At 40.1% G+C, this 17,026-nt stretch overlaps 1 protein-coding gene across 7 annotated transcripts in view; it reads left to right on the forward strand.

The window, feature by feature from the left end:
• RFC3 (replication factor C subunit 3) overlaps window positions 1–17,026 on the forward strand; it is a 731,429-nt gene that overhangs the window by 481,991 nt on the left and 232,412 nt on the right. For all 7 annotated transcript variants that reach the window (XM_079902595.1, XM_079902598.1, XM_079902597.1 and 4 more), the window contains one exon: window positions 15,024–15,083. The gene's annotated coding sequence lies outside the window, so the exon portion shown is untranslated. The remainder of the gene's footprint in view (window positions 1–15,023; window positions 15,084–17,026) is intronic.

Consider the following 17,026-nt stretch of genomic DNA (forward strand, 5'->3'; position numbering starts at 1 on the left):
TCCTCGCTCTGCTATATTTTGGAAGAGGTTGAGAAGGATAGGTGTTACCTCTTCTCTAAATGTTTTGTAGAATACCCCTGTGAAGCCATCTGGTCCTGGGCTTTTGTTTGTTGGAAGATTTTTAATCACAGTTTCAATTTCAGTGCTTGTGATTGGTCTGTTCAAATTTTCTATTTCTTCCTGATTCAGTCACGGCAGGTTGTGCATTTCTAAGAATCTGTCCATTTCTTCCAGATTGTCCATTTTATTGGCATAGAGTTGCTTGTAGTAATCTCTCATGATCTTTTGTATTTCTGCAGTGTCAGTTGTTACTTCTCCTTTTTCGTTTCTAATTCTATTGATTTGAGTCTTCTCCCTTTTTTTCTTGATGAGTCTGGCTAATGGTTTATCAATTTTTTTTATCTTCTCAAAGAACCAGGTTTTAGTTTTATTGATCTTTGCTATCGTTTCCTTCATTTCTTTTTCATTTATTTCTGATCTGATCTTTATGATTTCTTTCCTTCTGCTAACTTTGTTTTTTTTTGTTCTTCTTTCTCTAATTGCTTTAGGTACAAGGTTAGGTTGTTTATTTGAGATGTTTCCTGTTTCTTAAGGTAGGATTTTATTGCTATAAAATTCCCTCTAAAACTGCTTTTGCTGTATCCCATAGGTTTTGGGTCATCGTGTCTCCATTGTCATTTGTTTCTAGGTATTTTTTGATTTCCTGTTTGATTTCTTCAGTGATCATTTTGTTATTAAGTAGTGTATGGTTTAGCCTCCATGTGTTTGTATTTTTTACAGACCTTTTCCTGTAATTGATGTCTAGTCTCATAGCGTTGTGGTCGGAAAAGATACTTGATACAATTTCAATTTTCTTAAATTTACCAAGGCTAGATTTGTGACCCAAGATATGATCCATCCTGGAGAATGTTCCATGGGCACTTGAGAATAATGTGTATTCTGTTGTTTTTGGGTGGAATGTCCTATAAATATCAATTAAGTCCACCTTGTTTAATGTATTATTAAAAGCTTGTATTTCCTTATTTATTTTCATTTTGGATGATCTGTCCATGGGTGAAAGTGGGGTGTTAAAGTCCCCTACTATGATTGTGTTATTGTCAATTTCCCCTTTTATGGCTGTTAGTATTTGCCTTATATATTGAGGTGCTCCTATGTTGGGTGCATAAATATTTACAATTGTTATATCTTCTTCTTGGATCGATCCCTTGATCATTATGTAGTGTCCTTCTTTGTCTCTTGTAATAGTCTTTATTTTAAAGTCTATTTTGTCTGATATGAGAATTACTACTCCAGCTTTTTTTTGGTTTCCATTTGCATGGAATATCTTTTTCCATCCCCTCACTTTCAGTCTGTATGTGTCCCTAGGTCTGAAGTGGGTCTCTTGTAGACAGCATATATACGGGTCTTCTTTTTGTATCCATTCAGCCAGTCTGTGTCTTTTGGTGGGAGCATTTAATCCATTTACATTCAAGGTAATTATCGATATGTATGTTCCTATTCCTATTTTCCTAATTGTTTTGCGTTTGGTATTGTAGGTCTTTTCATTCTCTTGTGTTTCTTGCCTAGAGAAGTTCCTTTAGCATTTGTTGTAAAGCTGGTTTGGTGGTGCTGAACTCTCTCAGCTTTTGCTTGTCTGTAAAGATTTTAATTTCTCCATCAAATCTGAATGAGATCCTTGCTGGGTAGAGTAATCTTGGTTGTAGGTTTATCTCCTTCATCAGTTTAAATATGTCCTGCCACTCCCTTCTGGCTTGCAGAGTTTCTGCTGAAAGATCAGCTGTTAACCTTATGGGGATTCCCTTGTGTGTTATTTTTCCCTTGCTGCTTTTAATATGTTTTCTTTGTATTTAATTTTTCATAGTTTGATTACTATGTGTCTTGGCATGTTTCTCCTTGTTATCCTGTATGGAACTCTCTGTGCTTCCTGGACTTGATTAACTATTTGCTTTCCCATATTAGGGAAGTTTACAACTATAATCTCTTCAGATCTTTTCTCAGTCCGTTTCTTTTTCTCTTCTTCTTCTGGGACCCGTATAATTCCAATGTGGGTGCGTTTAATGTTGTCCCACAGGTCTCTGAGACTGTCCTCAGTTCTTTTCATTCTTTTTTCTTTATTCTGCTCTGCAGTAGTTATTTCCACTATTTTATCTTCCAGGTCACTTATCCGTTCTTCTGCCTCAGTTATTCTGCTATTGATCCCTTCTAGAGTATTTTTAATTTCATTTATTGTGTTGTTCATTGTTGCTTGTTCCCTCTTTAGTTCTTCTAGGTCCTTGTTAAATGTTTCTTGCATTTTCTCTATTCCATTTCCAAGATTTTGGATCATCTTTACTATCATTCTGAATTCTTTTTCAGGTAGACTGCCTATTTGTTTCAGGTAGACTGCCTATCCTCTTCATTTGTTAGGTCTGGTGGGTTTTTACCTTGCTCCTTCATCTGCTGTGTGTTTTCCTGTCTGCTCATTTTGCTTATCTTACTGTGTTTGGGGTCTCCTTTTCGCAGGCTGCAGGTTCATAGTTCTCGTTGTTTTTGGTGTCTGTCCCCAGTGGCTAAGGTTGGTTCAGTGGGTTGTGTAGGCTTCCTGGTGGAGGGGACTAGTGCCTGTGTTCTGGTGGATGAGGCTGGATCTTATCTTTCTGGTGGGCAGGTCCACGTCTGGTGGTGTGTTTTGGGGTGTCTGTGGCCTTATTATGATTTTAGGCAGCCTCTCTGCTAATGGGTGGGGTTGTGTTCCTGTCCTGCTAGCTGTTTGGCATAGGGTGTGCAGCACTGTAGCTTGCTGGTCGTTGAGTGAAGCTGGGTCTTGGTGTTGAGATGGAGATCTCTGGGAGCTTTTCGCCGTTTGTTATTACGTGGAGCTGGGAGGTCTCTTGTGGACCAGTGTCCTGAAGTTGGCTCTCCCACCTCAGAGGCACAGCCCTGACTCCTGGCTGGAGCACCAAGAGCCTGTCCTCCACACAGCTCAGAATAAAAGGGAGAAAAAATAGAAGGAAAGAAAGAAAGAAAGAGGATAAAATAAAATAAAGTAAAATAAAATAAAGTTAATAAAATAAAAAATAATTATTAAGAAAAAACTTTTTAATAAGTAAAAAAAAAAGAAAAAACCCCAGACGGTTAGAACACTAGGACAAATGGTGAAAGCAAATCTATACAGACAAAATCTCACACAGAAGCGTACACATACACACTCACAAAAAGAGGAAAAGGGGAAAAAATAATATATCTTGCTCCCAAAGTCCACCTCCTCAATTTGGGATGATTCGTAGTCTATTCAGGTATTCCACAGATGCAGGGAACATCAAGTTGATTGTGGAGATTTAATCGGCTGCTCCTGAGGCAGCTGGGAGGGATTTCCCTTTCTCTGCCCCGCCTCTGCATGTAGGTCACCTGAGGGCGTCTGTTCGTGACTCAGACAGGACGGGGTTAAAGGAGCAGCTGATTCGGGTGCTGTGGCTCGCTCAGGCCACGGGGAGGGAGGGGCATGGAGGGCGGGGCGAGCGTGCTGCGGCAGAGGGCGGCGTGACGTTGCAGCAGACTGAGGCGAGCCGCGCGTTCTCCCGGGGAAGTTGTCCCAGGATCACCGGCAGTGGCGGGCTGCACAGACTCTCGGGAGGGGAGGTGTGGAGAGTGACCTGTGCTCGCACACAGGCTTCTTGGTGGCGGCAGCAGCAGCCTTAGCGTCTCATGCCCGTCTCTGGGGCCCGCGCTGAGAGCCGCGGCCTGCGCCCGTCTCTGGAGCTCCTTTAAGCAGCGCTCTTAATCCCCTCTCCTCGTGCACCAGGAAACAAAGAGGCAAAAAAAGCCTCTTGTCTCTTCGGCAGCTGCAGACTTCTCCCGGACTGCCTCCCGGCTACCTGTGGCGTACTAGCCCCCTTCAGGCTATGTTTACGCTGCCAACCCCAGTCCTCTCCCTGAGATCCGACCGAAGCCGGAGCCTCAGCTCCCAGGCCCCGCCCGCCCTGGCGGGTGAGCAGACAAGCCTCTTGACGTGGTGAGTGCTGGTCGGCACCGATCCTCCCTGCGGGAATCTCTCCGCTTTGCTCTTCGCACCCCTGTTGCTGCGCTCTCCTCTGAGGCTCCGAAGCTTCTTCCCCCCTCCGCCACCTGCAGTCTCCGCCCGTGAAGGGGCTTCCTAGTGTGCGAAAACCTTTCCTCCTTCACAGCTCCCTCGCACTGGTGCTGGTCCCGTCCCTATTCTTTTGTCTCTGTTTTTTCTTTTGCCCTACACAGGTAGGTGGGGAGTTTTTTTGCCTTTTGGGAGGTCCGAGGTCTTGTGCCAGCGATCAGTGGGTGCTCTGTAGGAGTTGTTCCACGTGTAGATGTATTTCTGCTGTATCTGTGGGGAGGAAGATGATCTCCGCGTCTTACTCTTCCGCCATCTTCCCGTGATCCTCTCCTCCTCCATATTTAAATCCATGTCCTAAGTATAACATTTCGTTAATTGTAAAGCCCAAGAAACACATGAAGAACTTGGGATTACTAATTTGATTAAACCTGTTAGGTCAAAATATTATTCTTCATGGGAGATTGGATTGGTATTTGGACTGCTGATGTGAAGTTTTCCATTTTGACTGTTCCCTATGGGAGCTCTGTCTCAGCCAGTAGCAGCCCTTCTCAGGGAACCAGTTTCAGAAGGAAACCTGATTAGAATAGACAAACTGTGGCTGGTGAAGCCCACGGACACCTTATAAGTTTTAATATGTGGCAGATATGAAAGTCAATTGCTTTTGCCCCAATATTCTTACTAGAAGTGAGGCATACGCATGATACAATTTTCCTTATATACATTTACATTAACGGGCACTTGGAAAGGACATTGAAACACATTTCATTGTTTCAGAATCATTCTTACAGAAGTCTTTGTTGTTTTACTGTTTCTGTCTTCCCTTTTAGAAGATATGTGAAAATGGGTTGATGTTTATGTGATGTAGTGGTTGGAAAACAGGCCTATTTATATCAATAAAACGGAAGAGAGGGGTTTCTGTCAAATTGCCTACATATTCTGTGCTAGTGGTCTTCTTGTTTCTATAGATGCTCACTTGTTATACTCATTCTTTCCAAATAATTTCTGTTCATTGTCCATAAGTTAAAGCAAGCATATTTACGTTTAATATAAAGATGCATTCAGACATCTAATAGGCATTAATCTCACTGGGATGATTGATAGGTAAGACATTGGTGTCTGGAAGCAAGCTTTGGGCCAAATAAAGGCCTGCAGAGCAACCCTTCATAGCATCGTCCTTTCTCTGAAATGGTGAGACTTGGCCCCATCACACAAGTGATATTCATCTTCTTAAGCAGTTTCTCAACATTCCTGAGATACCAAACCAATTGTGAGGGGCAAGGTCTTAGACCCCAGTTATCCTTGGCTGAGGAGGCTCGTGGGTATAGTTCGCTCAGGTGTGGCTGATAGCTAGAGTGAGCGCCTTGGAAATACCTACAGCTTGACTTTCTGTGCTGCAGCACCTCTAGGCAAAACAGGGAAACCTGAGCCTCCTCTGTTTGGAGCTTGTTTGACTGTGGCCAGTGTTTGGCTGACCCTATCATCTTTTTTTTTTTTGAGCCATTGTATACTCTAGGTAGATCTCAGTCATGAGCTAAACTAAATTCATGTACTTCCTAGAGTGGAAATAAGCCCATTACCATTAGTTCACGCCCAGCATCATGGTTCTTGCTAACTTGATCAAAATCAGAAGCATTCAGTGTTATCTTCCCTTTATGTGTCAGCCCCTGCGTTGGGGAAAGTTGGTGTCTCTGTCTTTAAGAATAGTCTTTTTCTTAGGAAAGAATAAAATAATTTCTAGTAAATATCCAGACATGTTTTATTTTTGCGTTCTTGGACGACTATATTAATAGGTGTTTTTCTCTGAAATAGAATATCAGTTTTATTATTGCCAGCATATTTATGATATTGATATTGATCTTCTATAATTTTCATTTGATCCTATATTCTTTTCAAATGTTTTGATACACAGTTCACTCTATCTATAGTTATAAATTTTGCCTTTGTTTCTGCTTCGGTTGAGATCTAGACAATTGGTTGTATTAATTCCTTAAAATAGTTTGGTTAAAAATTCTCATTCACATTCACATGGGATACTCCATACATATAATCCCTGAAGGTATTCTATAAGTGATGCTTGATATTGATAAAATACATTTTGCTTTGGTTTAAATCTCATAGACCTTTGGAATCAGGAACATCCTTCAGAGTATTGTCAGAGCATCAATATCTTAGTCCAGTTTGGAATATTAATCTGTATCTTAAACCTTGTCTTATTTCTGGGCTTTCAGTTGACTATGTACCTTTGAATTTACATATGCTTCTTTTTTTTTTTTAAAAGATGTTGGGGGTAGGAGTTAATTAATTAATTTATTTTTGCTGTGTTGGGTCTTCGTTTCTGTGCGAGGGCTTTCTCTAGTTGTAGCAAGCGGGGACCACTCTTCATCGCGGTGCGCGGGCCTCTCACTATCGCGGCCTCTCTTGCTGCGGAGCACAAGCTCCAGACGCGCAGGCTCAGTAGTTGTGGCTCACGGGCCTAGTTGCTCCGCGGCATGTGGGATCCTCCCAGACCAGGGCTCGAACCTGTGTCCCCTGCATTAGCAGGCAGATTCTCAACCACTGTGCCACCAGGGAAGCCCCATATGCTTCTTCTTATATTGTAGAAGAGGAAATCATATTCACTGATCCCCCCACCTTTCCTACCCTCCACATCACTTCCAGGCACTGACAAATATCAGTTGTGTTGAAGTGAGAGGGAGAAGTGAGGGGATCTAGACATCTACTTGGTCCTATGGTCCCCAGTGGTATCAGTACACCATTGTAGTCTGAGTTGCCTTTCAATCTAGATACTGAAGTTGTTTCTGAGTCTTCTCCTTTCTTCATTCAGTCACCTCATCCTAATGATTGTTTCCTTTAAATGCCTCTGATATCCTTCTTTCCCTCCATTGCTGCTGTTACTCCTTTGGTAGGAGGCCTCTTCACCATACATCTTAAATATTCCAACAGCCTCTTATTCATTTAATTGATTTAAAAATATTTTTCTGAATGCCTTCCAGTGTCAGGCCCAGAACCCTGGGGATACAAAGATGTAAAAGGCAGCACGTTTGGAAAGGACCTTCAGGCTATGGGGATGGCAAACGTGAAAACAGAAAAGGCATGATACAATTTGGTTAAGTGCTATAATGGAGATAGAAACAAGGGCTTCAGAAGCCCAGAGGAAGAATTTGAATTTTCTGTCACTTAAATTTGTAAATTATATACAAATTATAACACATCAACCAAGTAAAACTCTATTGTCCTGCATCTTGTCTCTTCTACTCACCTCTAATTTTTCACTTTTTAAAATTTGCTCTTAGATTAGATTTCCTAAAAGGTAAACCTGATCACACCTGTCTTCTCAAAGGCTCCCTCTGATTTTTTCACTACATACAGATTAAAGTCCAGACATTATTCAACACCAGAGTTTACATCATGATTCATTTCTAACCCTGAGTCCACTAGTTTCCTTCTGTTCCCATCCCTGTCATTCTCATCCTGTGCATAAAATGCAACCCCTATGATTGTTTACTGACCTCACTAATCTCGTTTTCCAACAACTTGATACTTCTTCCCTGATTCGTCTTCTTACAATGAACCTGTTCTGCCCTGGAAAGTTCCAATCTGTTGGAAACCCGCCATTTTAACTCATACCTTTTCACATAATTCTCCCTTCAACCACTCTTGTTTAAGTGAAAACTACCATTCTCTCAAAGGACCCCATCTTTCTTGCACTCCTTTTATAGGGCGGCTTCTCTCTTCTCCCCACATATCAGGTTTATGGCTCATGTAAGAGCTAGCACAGCAAGAGAGGGCTCAACAGTCTCTCCTACACCTATCAGACTTGCACTCTTTTATAAAATCTTTCTTCCTCTCTTTTTTCTCCTCCTTTGGCTGCTTGCCTTCCTCCCTCCCTCCCCCTCCCTCCCTCCCTCCCTCCCTTCCTCCCTTCCTTTCTTCCTTTCCTTCTTTCTTTCTTATGACATCTATGTATAGCCTTATTTTCCTTTGTCTCCCTCCTCATCCTTATCATAGCTTTCATCTCTCTCCCATGTATTTTGAGGACTTTACCTCTCAGAGTTTCACAGCATCACTCCCTATATCAGGCAGGTAGGGTTTAACTTGCTATAACAAAGAAATGCCCTGAAACCATGGCTTAAATAAGTTGTTTTTTTTTTTGCGGTACACGGGCCTCTCACTGTTGTGGCCTCTCCCGTTGCGGAGCAACAGGCTCCGGATGCGCAGGCTCAGCGGCCATGGCCCACGGGACCAGCCGCTCCGTGGCACGTAGGATCCTCCCGGACTGGGGCACGAACCTGTGTCCCCTGCATCGGCAGGTGGACTCTTAACCACTGCGCCACCAGGGAAGCCCTTAAATAAGTTTGAAGTTTATTTCCATCATGTAAATATCCAAATAGGTGGTCCAGGGACAGCATGGAGCTCAATAGAGCTGAGGATGTAATAGAGTCTGACTCCATTTTAGATGTTTGACTGACAGCTCTCAAGCCCCACCCCTCCCTCTTTCACTTTTGCCACACATCTGGACAAGGCAGTAAGGAAACCCCTGTAAACCTGCCATTGGCACCAGCAGGAAGATCAAACTACACAAACGCTGGCCAGCTTGGGAACTTTTACCTCGGCCCCAAGTCTTAATCACAGTAAAAACCAAGGCCACTTACTCTTCCCTTTGCTCAAGGCGTTTTGGACCTACTTGAGTGTCTGCCCTGCTCTCCCCAGAAAGCCTCATTATATGAGTAATAAACATTTTCATATCCCGTGTGTGTGTGTGTGTGTGTGTGTGTGTGTGTGTGTGTGTGTGTGTGTGAGAGAGAGAGAGAGAGAGAGAGAGAGAGAGAGAGAGAGGGAGAGAGATCATCAGTCTTGACATCTGAACCAATTTTAGAGAGAGGGCATTGATCCTACACCCTGCTAAACAACCACATAATAGGGATCTGACTTATTTCTATCTTATAATATTGCCAGTCTCAATAAGCAGTTTGCATTATTTCATCCAATATGGCTGCTTCAGCTCTTGCCATCATATTCACATTCCAGTTAATGGAAAAAGGAAGAGGGGAAGGGATATACACACAATTTATTTTCAGAGCACAAACAGTAAGTTGCACACATTATTTCTATTCATGTTTCGTTGGCCACAATCTAGAAGCATAGCCATGTACACGGTCACAACATAGCATCAGCACAGAAAGCTGAGAAATGTAGTCTTTATCTGGGGAGGCATGCCACATAATCCATATAATCTGTGTAAGAAAAAGAGAATTGATGTTAGGAGATGACCAGCAGTCTCTGCTACACTTACTTAACTGTCCAAAGGAGGGCAAATTACCTAGCTTTCACAAAACAAGGAGCTAATAGTCTTTAGGGCCATTATGAGAATAGGAGAATTAAGTTCATATTCCTAGCCTAGTGATTTGCACATCATAGGCACATTATAAATAGTAATTGCTGTTATCAAATAATTTTAAAAGTATTAACAATATTAATAATAGTAATATTTCTCTCTACTATAAATTCTGTCATCATCAGGGGAAAACTCAGGTCTATATGGTGGACTAATAATCCAAATATTTATCCTTTCTTGATTTTAAATTCCAGTTGCCTTCATCTCATTCTGTTTGACCAACCTAATGTCATTATCACGCTCTGTTTCTTGCCCTTATCTAAAATTTTCACACTGTAGGCATTGCTGACTCCAGTATTCACTCTGTCATCTTAACCGACTAAACAACTTTCTTCTATTCTTTCCTTTTCTCTTCCATCCTTCTGTTCTTCCACCCTCTCATGCTTTCTTACTTTTATCTTTCCATTTTTTTTCTTCTCGACAATTTCAGTAGCTCCTTATCACTGCTCTGTTATACTTCTGTTTTTTCCTTATCCAACTCGCTTGCACACTCTCCTTGGAAGCTAGGATTACTAGTTTCCATACATCCCTTACTCTTCAGCTTCGCCATCCTCAATAGATGGCCACTTTGTGTTAAGGAATAGAGAGCCATTAGGAAATAACTACTGCTTACGTACTTCCCCTCCCTCTTTAAAATCAGAGAAAATCTGTTTCTCGTCCTCTCCAAAGCTAATCTCTTTGTCTCATTTCTTCCCAGGCATTTATCTGTTCGAAGCCCTCTTGTTTTCAATACATTTAACCATTTCATGTTCATCATCTTCTTTTCTCAGAAGATGTATGTCTTAGTCAATTTGGGCTGCTAAATGAAAATACCACAGACTGGGTAGCTCATGAACAGCAGAAATTTATTTCTCACAGTTTGGGCGGCTGGGAGGTCCAAGATCAAGGTGCCAGCATGGTCAGGTTCTGGTAAAGGCCCTTTTCCATTTCACAGACTGCTGATTTCTCTCTGTGCCCTCACATGGCTGAAAGGGCTGGGGAGCTCTGTGGAGTCTCTTTTCTAAGAACATTAATCCCATTTGTGAGGGCTCCACCCTCATGACCTAAGCACCTCCCAAAGGCCCCACGTCCTAAAACCATCACATAGGGCCTTAGAATTTCAACATATGAATTTTGGGGGGGACATAAATATTCACAACATAGCATTGTATTAATTATCATTGCTGTGTAAAAAATTTTCTCCAAACTTAAGACAAAAAAATGGATTGTCTCGCAGTTTCTGTGGGTCAGGAATTTGGATGCAGTTTTAGGTTACTCAGAAGTCTGTAATCAAGGTGTCATACAGGGCTGTGATGGTCTCATCTGAGGCCAAGAGAGGAGGCTCTCCCAAGTTCCCTCATGTAGACCTTCAGTCCTCACTGGCTGTTGGACTTTAGATCTTAGCTACGCATAACATAGGCTTCTCCATAGGATAGTCTACAAGCTGGCAGATGGCTATGTCCAGAGCGAATAAGGGAGAGAGAACAAGCAAGATAGAAGTTGCAGGTTTTTGTAACCTAATCTGAGAATTGACATGCCATCACTTTTACCATATTCCATTCATTAGAAGCAAGTCCTTAGGTCCAGCCCACATCAAAGGAAAGAAGATTACATAGAGTGTGGGGACCAGGAGGTGGGGATCATTGGGAACCATTTGAGAAGCTGCCTACTACCAGACTACACGTGATGACACATGATTACTACAAGACGGCACATGTCTTCTTGGTAGAGCGTCTTGAAAGGGTAGTCCAAGTTCACTGTTTCCAGTTCTTCCTCATCCTGCTTCTGTCTCTACCACTGTTGTTATGTGGCTCCACTGAAGTCACCGAAGACTTCCTAATTGCCAGGTCAAATAGGCAGTATTTTTGTCCTTAGATTATTCTGATTTTCTGCAGAATTTGACCATTTGATATAACTGACCTCCTTCTCTAATCTCTTCCCTAACATCATTCTCTCTTAGTTCACTCATTCCCTAGTCCCTTCTTCTTTCTTTATCATCTTACATGATGAGATCATCCAGGGTTTGTCCTCTGTCCTCTTCTCTTTCTACTCTTCCTGAGAAATCCCATTTACATCCTTGGCTTCAGCTGCCCTACACATGCTGATGACTCCAGCCCCAATTTCTCTTTTGTCCTCAAGGCACATATATCCTGGTAAACTGCTAAATGACCGTCCCAACCTTGGCATTGCAGATTTAATGTCTCCATAACTTTCCCCCACACCCATCCTCCTGAGTTTCTCTCTTGAGGGACTGCACTCCAGCCGTGATTGTGGGAGTCAGTCTAGGCTCCTCTCTCACTTCCACAACAGGGACTGAGTGCTGTTCGCATCATACCCTCTCCTGTTACTTACACTGGCTCTATCCTCTCTGTCTCCACTGCTGCTCTTGCCTGTTCAGCCCCTTATTGTTTCTCTTCTTGGTTATTAATTCACCTCCCCGACTTCTGACTCCTCCCCTCCAATCTGTCCTCAGCACAGCTGTCAAAGTGATCTTTCTAAGAGGCGAATGCGGTCACATCATCGCCCTGCTTTAAAACCCTCCAGTGGCTCCCTATTTTCTGTGGGATCAAATCTGAATGCCATGGCATGGCGTACAATGCTTTGGCCTCTGTCTCACTCTCCTCCCATTTTCCCCCTCCCAGTCTCCTGTAAGTACTCCATGCTCCAGCTGTATTGGAATACTTGTGATTCCCCGACTACACTCTGTGTTTTCTTGCCTGTTTTCTTGGGCACATGCTCCTTATTTTGTATTAAATGATCATCCCTTATGAGACTAGCTAACTCCTACTCTTCTGGAGGCCCAGCTTAAACGTCACCTGCAGCAGCAATTCTCTGAGGCATTTCTCCCAGTCAGACTCATTTTGCTCCCCTCCTTTTATGTTCTCATCACCTTTATGCAAACCCAGATTACAGTGCTTATCCCACTAGGTTATAAATATTGATTTCTTGCTGTTTCACCCACGAGAATGTGAGCATGTGAACTCCTTACAGGCAGGTACAGATGTTTTACCTCTGAGCCCTCCACAAATCCTGGTTCATAGGAGGCATTAAATAAATGTTTGATGAGTGAATAAATATTCATTCAAAGCCCTCAAGCCAAACTGATATTCCCTGTGCACTCACCATACCATTCTATCTCCTTCCCTGAGTTCTAGCTTTTTCCCACCCCTACACCGGCAATCAGGAGTAATCTGTCAACAAATAAAGGTGTCTTTTGTAGGAAAAAACATTACAATATTTATGAAGTTAGAAAATTAACAGTTGTTTCAGTTGTTATTGTTTTGTTTTAATACACACAAGACACGAGAGAAGCTAAAGTTCAAACTTTAGTTTTGGCAATTTAAGTATCTACATGTATAGTTACTATATCTTATATGTATATATAAAAGACAGTAAATCATCAATCAGTGGACAATATAGAACTGGTTGTAAGTCCCCCGAGAGAGGAAGGAGGTCAGCGCTGGTCTTCATTACTGTGTGGCCACAGGGGTGGAGTACCATCTTGGTTGAGCATTGACCACTGGGTCTGGTGGGTGAAGAGGGGGTGCATGATGTTTGTGGGTGAGAGTGAGGGCAATGAGTTGAGTCTTTCTGCTAGTGGTTTGTTGTAGGGTGGAGTAAAATAAGGTCGTATTAAAGAAAGGTGTGAAGATTGCCTTAATCAAATTTCAACTTGATCGTGTAGTAAAAAGAAAAGCTATTGAAGTGTGTGAACTGAAGCACACTGCTGTGCTTCCAAGTACTATTGTAATCTTCCCTGGCAAGGTCAGGGAGCCAAATATGTTCATAGAGTCATGGCTGCATTCATTTTTATTTTTGAGAAAAACTTAACAAATACTACTTTAAAAAATTTAATATGGAGCTAGTAGAACTCAGGTTGGACCTAAAGCTGTTTTACTGAACCGGTATCTGGGAAATACTGTGTAAAGTAAGCATCAATCCAACTGTAGCCAGTTGTTCTTTTTCATATGAAAATATTTACCTCTAGCTTTGATTCTAAATTCCCTATTGCCCTAATTTGTTGTTGTAAAATATTTTAGTAATACATATAGAAATACACAAACACGCAGTTGCACATTTAAGTGACTGCTGGAGAATGCCAAAGTATAAGATAATCAATTTCTTAAAATCTAAGTATCTGAACCAGTTCAACCCATGTTTATATTATACTTGCTTACTAATTAGTCTACATTGGGTTTAAAATAATCCTCTTTTATCGGTTAAAATTTCTGTCTCCCACGTATTTTTATTCTATTTGACATAACATTTAGATAAAGGATGATTTTTTTTTTTTGTAATGAATATGTCTGTTGAATTATCTAATTTTAAGTGAGTGGTAATCTGTTTCTTCCCACTCCAGTTCTTTTTTGCATAACGGAGAAAAAAAGAACAGGTTAATTTTGATAACATTTAAAAAAATAACGAATTTGGAAATTAGTAAAGGTTTTCTTCCAAGTCCATTATTCTTGTTTTTCTTGTAATTAGATAATTGGTCTAATAAAGTATGTTGAATATTTTTATCTCCTAGATGTGTAAATATACTATGCTTGTAGATTTAAAAATTTACTTATTTTTCTTCACTTTTTCTGTCTAATTTGACACCTTGACCTCAAAATACCTTTAATACTCTTCTCAAGCATTATATGCAACTAATATATATAAATTGAATATAGTTCCAAAGAAAGGGGGGGAAGTTTTTGTGTTTATATACAGTACAATGTGCCTATATCTTTGCTTTAAGTGACAAAGAACCTTGAATTACTTTTCAAAAACAGCAGCCTTGGAAAGCCATTTTTTCAGTAGCACTCGCTATTATATCATTCTCATTTTTCAATTGAGTTTCTGTTGAGCTGAATTTTATAGCATTAATTCCCAACCTGCCTGAGTTGGATTCATTAAAAAAAAAACTCTAAGTACATATCTAACAAGCTATATACATTAATCTTGGGCTTAACCTCTTTTAAACCACTGGTATAGGTGGGAAACCTCTAAACATTGATTGCCCCTTGGGGTATGGGGTTGATGGGAGGTAGGAATAGTTTCCTGCAAATGCAAAGAGTCAATTAGCTTTTATAACTGCTCTTCAATTAAAATAAAAATAGAATTCTCTGGGGAGAAATCTAACCAGAAAGATCACTTCACTGTAAATAGGCCAGTCAATTTTATAGAAAAAAGCCTCCAGCACCTAGCACTCATTCCCATATATATTGATTTATTCATTCAACCAATATTTCTGAGTGCATATGCTGTCCAAGGTATACTGTGTCCATCAATTACATTTTATACACACAGTGATATGAATCAGTTTTGGCAACAGGGCAAGTAAAACAAGGACTAGTAATAGTACCACTACTACTAATACTACTGGCAACAATCACCAGTGACTGTGAATCTCTAATATGCCAGTTATTACTCTAGAATCCTCATTTTCAAGATTGCTTTCAAAAGTGTGGCAAGAGAGAGATTATAATGTCCAGTTTACAGATAAGATATTGAGACAGTTTATGTCTATCATGAGGCCATCAGATGTGTATGCAGTAATATTAAAAAAACAATTGGTAAAATCTTCCATTTCCTTTGCAGAGAGAAGATAGCATTATCAAAGTGATGATACACAGAGAGAGGAATTGAAGAAAACCTAAGGTAAGAGTTTCCTTATTCTCAAAATCCAAAGAGAATGAAAGTAGAGCAAAAATCAGGGTTATATCAACAATTACCTTCTGCCTTTTACCTTCAAATCAGATTCATTGTTAATGGGGAGGAGGTAAGTAGAAAGTGAGATGAAAAAGAAAAAAATGATGTTGGGCTCTAACCTGCTCCATTCTGACTTAATTGTACAATGTTTTTTTCATTTTTTTAGTTTTAAATATCATCTATTGACATCCAACAAGGATTTAATTTTCTTTCTTCACCAACCCACACCTACACACTTTCCTTACCTTGGCCTCTCCACAGTTATAGCACATTTATACTATGTATTTAGTTTTTTACATTTTTATGGCTGTGGATATTACTTATAGCCAAGTCATGCAATGTATTATAATAAAATTCATTTCTAGTAATTTAAAAAATTTCTTTGTAGTAGTTATAGCTGTTTGTTTTATATGAGCCTATTACTTAGTTGTTCCCAAATCCTCTGCTAGAAGTTAAAAAAAATTCTATAACGTATTTACAAACCATGTAAACTGGTTCCACCCACTCTGAATGCTTCTACAAATTTCTATTTGTCTCCAGTGTTCTGAAATCTCATACTAATGTGACTTAGTGTAAGACATTTTTCCAGCCATTGTATTGAGCACTTGGTAGGTTCATTAATGCAAAAATCACATCCTGTATTTTGAGTATTTGTTATTATTATTACTTATTTGATAATTGTCCTCTTGTATTTTCTCTCTTCTCTCTCCTGATCTTGTGGAATTTTTTATTTTTATGTTGTTCTGATTGTGCTGATCCTCTTTTTTTTCTAATTTTTATCTTCTGTTTTCCATCACGTTACCTTTTCATTCTAGTTTATTGGAGGTTAAATTCCAACATTTTATAGGGCTTTGTACCTCTGCTATCATAATTTTTAATGTCTTAGAGTTTATTTTGTTCTCTGAATTTTCCTTTTGTAGCTTTTTACATAAATAGTGTGTTTTTAGGAGACCAATACTGGTAACTTTTGAAGTATTATTTTGCTCTCTGCATTCTCTATTTTCTTCATAAATAATAGTGAAAAATATAAAATAACTAAAAAAATTAAGTAGGAAAGTTTAAACCTTCTCAAATAGCAGTTGCCTTGCCTAGCTCCCAGGTTCTCTAGCCCCATACTTTATTTCTTCAAAGTACATGTGACTTCCTAACATTGCATTTGCTATTTGTTTATTGCATTCTTACTGACTAAAACTCATACTGGAATGCAGCTTCCTTGAGGGTAGAAGACTTTTGTACTCCAATGCCTAGAAAACAGTGACTAAGTACATGATAGGTGAATCAAAAATCTTTATTGGGTCAATACATGGTGAAATAAGTGAAGAAAACTATAAAGTCTATTTGAGAACACAGCATAAGACTTGAATCGATGGGAAGGCAGATCATGTTCTTATTCGGCAACACTGACATATTTTAAGATCATTTTTCCTACCATGTTGAAAGAAGGTAGGAAGTTCCAAAAGTAGAATACGGAGATCACTTTTGGCTGTTGCAGTCATCTAACAAGGTGTAAAGATCACCTGGACTGAGGTAGTAGTAGAGATATAGAGTGAAAAGGTCAGGCAAAGATCTACTTTTGCAAGAAAATTCAGCAAGACTTGCTGTGTTGTATTGCATAACATACATCCACAATTAGATTCTATTTTTAAAAAATCATTTGTGTTTTTTCCTAATGATGGCTATCTAGGTTGCCTCCAACTCCCTACCTCTATAGGTAATGCTATATTGATAATCTTTAGGTATAACTCCTCATGGGCTTGTGGAATAGCATCCCTGACCTGATAATACTGAGATATGAGCTATATCTGAATTTTTTTCTGAATGGCTAAAACTATTTATACTTCTACCAACAACCCATCAGAATTCCCATTGTCCTATACCCTTACCAGTGCTTG

Source organism: Stenella coeruleoalba, assembly GCF_951394435.1.
Source record: "Stenella coeruleoalba genome assembly, chromosome: 18".
Lineage (NCBI taxonomy): Eukaryota > Metazoa > Chordata > Mammalia > Artiodactyla > Delphinidae > Stenella > Stenella coeruleoalba.